This window comes from Chrysemys picta, unplaced genomic scaffold, assembly GCF_011386835.1.
Source record: "Chrysemys picta bellii isolate R12L10 unplaced genomic scaffold, ASM1138683v2 scaf476, whole genome shotgun sequence".
NCBI classification, from domain to species: Eukaryota; Metazoa; Chordata; order Testudines; family Emydidae; genus Chrysemys; species Chrysemys picta.
Window position 1 is genome coordinate 32,501 of NW_027053183.1, and position 5,000 is coordinate 37,500.

Consider the following 5,000-nt stretch of genomic DNA (forward strand, 5'->3'; position numbering starts at 1 on the left):
TGACGCCTCCGAGGAGGGGGCGCCCAGGGAAGGAGGGAGATCCGGGTTGACCTGGTGACCGGACGGGAAAGAGGCCACCGGGCGTCCCCCCCTTAAAACCTAGGGGTTGACCTGGTGGCCGGAAAGCGAACCGGCCAGCCGGTGAACCCGTCCGATTCCACGGGTTGACCTGGTGGCCGGGAAGCGAACCGGCCAGCAGGTGAACCCGTTCGATTCCACGGGTTGACCTGGTGCCCGGGAGGGGACTCTGAAAATTTTTCAGCCCTTTCGACTCGCGGTTGACCTGGTGGCCGAGAGGGGACTCGCACGGCAGGCAAGCCGCCCTGGGCTGACCCTCCCCGGCCGCAGCGAGGGACTGCCTCCCGGCCGACAGGATCGGGCCCCTGGAAGTCTGGGGGGGGGGGGGAATCGCCCCACGCCTCCGAGGAGGGCTGCCCGGGCGGGCCTGGCCCCGGAGCTCGAAAAAAAAAAAAAGGATCGGGCCCACTAGAGACATGGACCAGGCCGCCCTGGGCTCACCCTCCCCGGCCGCAGCGAGGGACTGCCTCCCGGCCGACTGGATCGGGCCCCTGGAAGTCTGGGGGGGGGGGGGGGAAATGGAACCTGACGCCTCCGAGGAGGGGACGCCCAGGGAAGGAGGGAGATCCGGGTTGACCTGGTGACCGGACGGGAAAGAGGCCACCGGGCGTGCCCCCGTTAAAACCCCTAGGGGTTGACCTGGTGGCCGGAAAGCAAACCGGCCACTGGGTAGGCCGGTCGGCAACCTAGGGGTTGACCTGGTGGCCGGGAAGCGAACCGGCCAGCAGGTGAACCCGTCCGATTCCACGGGTTGACCTGGTGCCCGGGAGGGGACTCTGAAAATTTTTCAGCCCTTTCGACTCGGGGTTGACCTGGTGGCCGAGAGGGGCCTCGCACGGCAGGCAAGCCGCCCTGGGCTCACCCTCCCCGGCCGCAGCGAGGGACTGCCCCTCCCCACCCCCCGGCTGACAGGATCGGGCGCACTGGAAGTCCGGGACAGTATTTTCCCCGACGCCGGGGAGGGCGGGCGGAGGGGCTCTGGCGGCCAGCCCGGGCCCCGGAGCTCGAAAAGGAAAAAAGGACCGGGCCCGCGAGAGACGGGGGCCCTGCCGCAGGGGGGGGGGCAGTCCGACCGGGGCTCACCGTGCGGCAGGCCCGGGCGTCGGCAGGGGAAAGCGGGCGAGGAGGCGCGGGGCCGGGTGCCTACGGCCATACCGGACCGAACGCCCCCGATCCCGTCCGATCTCGGAAGGTAAACCGTCCCGGGCCTGGCTAGTACTTGGATGGGTGACCGCCTGGGAATCCCAGGTGCCGTAGGCAGCTTTTCCCGGTCCGAGTCAGCTCTCTCTCCTTTTCTGGGGGGGAAGGAGAGGGGGGGACGGGCCGGAAAGCCCCTCGTCGCTCCTGCCGAGTCGGAGGTCGCGGCCGCAGGTCACGGGTCTGGGCGCCTGGGGTCCGGCTCCCCACCCACCCGGCTTCCTCCGCGGAGGACCCCCCCCGGGGCCACCGAAGCCGCTGGGGGAGACGCCGGGCATGGGGCGGACTGGCCCGGACCCTCCCGGCCGCCGGCCCGCAGGTCCGCCCCGAATCCCCCCCCGCGGCCACCCAGGCCAGGCCTGGCCAGGCGGGACGGACGGCGGGTGTCCAGCGCCCAGCGGCTTCCTCCAGCGGGGACCCACGGACCCCAAAGCCGCAGGGGGAGGCCCCGGGCCTGGGACGGACTCGCTCGGACCCCCTGCGCCCGGCCGCCGGCCCGCGGGACCGCCCCGAATCCCCCCGCGGCCACCCAGGCCAGGCCTGGCCAGGCGGGACGGACGGCGGGTGTCCAGCGCCCAGCGGCTTCCTCCAGCGGGGACCCACGGACCCCAAAGCCGCAGGGGGAGACCCCAGGCCCGGGACCGACTCGCTCGGACCCCCCGCCTCCCCTGCGCCCGGCCGCCGGCCCGCGGGACCGCCCCGAATCCCCCCGCGGCCACCCAGGCCAGGCCTGGCCAGGCGGGACGGACGGCGGGTGTCCAGCTCCCAGTGGCTTCCGCCAGCGGGGACCCACGGACCCCAAAGCCGCAGGGGGAGGCCCCGGGCCCGGGACGGACTCGCTCGGACCCCCCGCCTCCCCTGCGCCCGGCCCCCGGCCCGCGGGACCGCCCCGAATCCCCCCGCGGCCATCCAGGCCAGGCCTGGCCTGGCGGGCCGGTGTGCAGCTCCCCCGGGCTTCCTCCCCCGACGACCCGCGCCCCCCTGAGCCGCAGGCGGAGACCCCGGCCCCGGGGCGGACCGGCCCGGGCTCGCCCGAGCCCCCTGCGCCCGGCCCGCAGGACCGCCCCCCCGAATCCCCCGGGAGAGGCCCGGCCTGCACGCCACTGACGACCCGCGGCCCCCAAAGTCGCAGGAGGCGCCCCCCCCCCCCCGGTTAGCCCCGTCTCGCTCCGCGCCCCCCGCCCCTCGCTGCCGGGACCGGGCGCCGCCCCAGAGTCAGCCGCAGCCGGCCGGCCTGAGAGCTGCCCTCCTGTGGACGACGGTGAGTTTACCTTGATACTAACCGGCCGTCAGCCAGGTCAACCCCATTGCTAGACTGGGGTGGACCTGGTGGCCGAGTGGGGACTTGGAACATTTGACAGCTGCTTCCCGGGGCTTGACCGGTTGTCCTGAACGCCCCCCACCCCCACCCCCAGCCCCCGGCTCCTGCTCCCCTCTCCCCAGCCTCGGTGCTCCGCTCCCTGCCTCGGAGGCTGCCTCTCTGCGGCGCCTGCATCGCCTCCGAGGACGCGCACCCTCCGGAGGCTGGACGTAAACCCACCACTGCCGCCGACCCGGCTCTCCGAGGGACGACTGTGAGGCCCCCCACCCCACCCCACCCCCGGACCGCCCTGGGGACGACTGCTAAGCCTCCCCCACCGGACCGCCCGGGGGAAGACTGCGACGCCTCCCGCCAGGCCCCCACCCAGCCTGGGGGAAGACTGCTAAGCCTCCCCCCCACACACACACACACACACTGTCGGGGGATGACGATTAAGCCTCTCCCGGACTGCCCGGGGGAAGACTATTAAGCCTCCCCTGGAACCACTATTAAGCCTGCCCCCGGAGTCCTCGGGGGATGACTGCTAAGCCTCCCCCACCGGACCACCCGGGGCAAGACTGCTAAGCCTCCCTCCCACACACACACACACTGTCAGGGGAGGACTATTAAGCTTTCCCGCTGGAGCGCCCGGGGCGGACGACTGTTAAGCCTGCCCCCGGAGTCCTCGGGGGAGGACTATTAAGCTTTCCCCCCTGGAGCGCCCGGGGGGGGGGGGGGGGGGGACGACTATTAAGCCTGGCCCCCGGAGTCCTCGGGGGACGACTATTAAGCCTCCCCCGGACCTGCTCCCTCTCGACTATTAAGCCCCCCCTCTGCGGTCCTCAGCACCACTGCCGCGCTGCCCTGGGAGTGGGGTGACATCCGGTCCGGAAAGCAAACCGGCCACCAGGTCAACCCGTCGAATCCAATGGGTTGACCTGGTGGCCGGAAAGCAAACCGGTCGCCAGGTCAACCCGTCGAATCCAATGGGTTGACCTGGTGGCCGGAAAGCAAACCGGCCGCCAGGTCAACCCAGTAGATTCAGCGGGTTGACCTGGTGGCCGAACGGGGACTTTGAAAATTTGACAGCCGCTTCCCGGGGGTTGACCTGTTGTCCCGGTGGGGACTTTGAACATTTGACAGCCGCCTCCCAGGGCTTGACCTGTTGTCCCGGTGGGGACTTTGAACATTTGACAGCCGCCTCCCAGGGCTTGACCTGTTGTCCCGGGGGGGACTTTGAACATTTTACAGCCGCTTCCCGGGGCTTGACCTGGTGGCCGAGTGGGGACTTTGAACATTTGACAGCCGCTTCCCGGGGGTTGACCTGTTGTCCTGAACGCCCCCCACCTCCCCCCCCCCGGCTCCTGCTCCCCACTCCCCAGCCTCGGTGCTCCGCTCCCTGCCTCGGAGGCTGCCTCTCTGCGGCGGCTGCATCGCGTCCGAGGACGCTCACCCTCCGGAGGCTGGATGTAAAGCCTGACACCCGCCACCGCCGCCGACACGGCTCTCGGAGGGACGACTCTGAGGCCTCCCCCCACCCCCGGACCGCCCTGGGGACGACTGCTAAGCCTCCCCCCCGCCCACACCCACACCCACACTGTCGGGGGATGACTCTTAAGCCTCTCCCGGACTGCCTGGGGAACGACTATTAAGCCTGCCCCCCCCGGAGCACTCGGGGGACGACTATTAAGCCTCCCGCGGACTGCCCGGGGGATGACTATTAAGCCTCCCCTGGAAGGACTATTAAGCCTCCCCCGGACTGGCCGGGGGACGCCTATTAAGCCTATCCTCGGGGGAGGACTATTAAGCTTTTCCCCCTGGAGCGCCCGGGGGGACGACGATTAAGCCTGGCCCCCGGAGTACCCGGGGGACGACTATTAAGCCTCCCCCGGACTGGCCGGGGGACGACTATTAAGCCTCCCCCGGACCTGCTCCCTCTCGACTATTAAGCCCCCCTCTGTGGTCCTCAAGACCACTGCCGTGCTGCCCTGGGAGTGGGGTGACACCCGGGCCGGAAAGCAAACCGGCCACCAGGTCAACCCGTCGAATCCAATGGGTTGACCTGGTGGCCGGAAAGCAAACCAGCCGCCAGGTCAACCCGTCGAATCCAATGGGTTGACCTGGTGGCCGGAAAGCAAACCGGCCGCCAGGTCAACCCAGTAGATTCGACGGGTTGACCTGGTGGCCTTAAAGCACGACTCTTAAGCCTGCCTCCTGGAGCGCTCGGAGGACGACTATTAAGCCTCCCCCGGACTGGCCGGGGGACGACTATTAAGCCTCCCCCGGACCTGCTCCGTCTCGACTATTAAGCCCCCCTCTGCGGTCCTCAGCACCACTGCCGCGCTGCCCTGGCAGTGGGGTGACACCCGGGCCGGAAAGCAAACCGGCCACCAGGTCAACCCGTCGAATCCAATGGGTTGACCTG

At 70.2% G+C, this 5,000-nt stretch overlaps 1 non-coding gene across 1 annotated transcript; it reads left to right on the plus strand.

The window, feature by feature from the left end:
* The first annotated feature begins 1,219 nt into the window (after positions 1–1,219).
* Positions 1,220–1,338, plus strand: LOC135978850 (5S ribosomal RNA). Its single transcript, XR_010596209.1, has one exon. It is a non-coding gene; the product is annotated as a 5S ribosomal RNA (ribosomal RNA).
* The last annotated feature ends 3,662 nt before the right edge of the window (positions 1,339–5,000 follow it).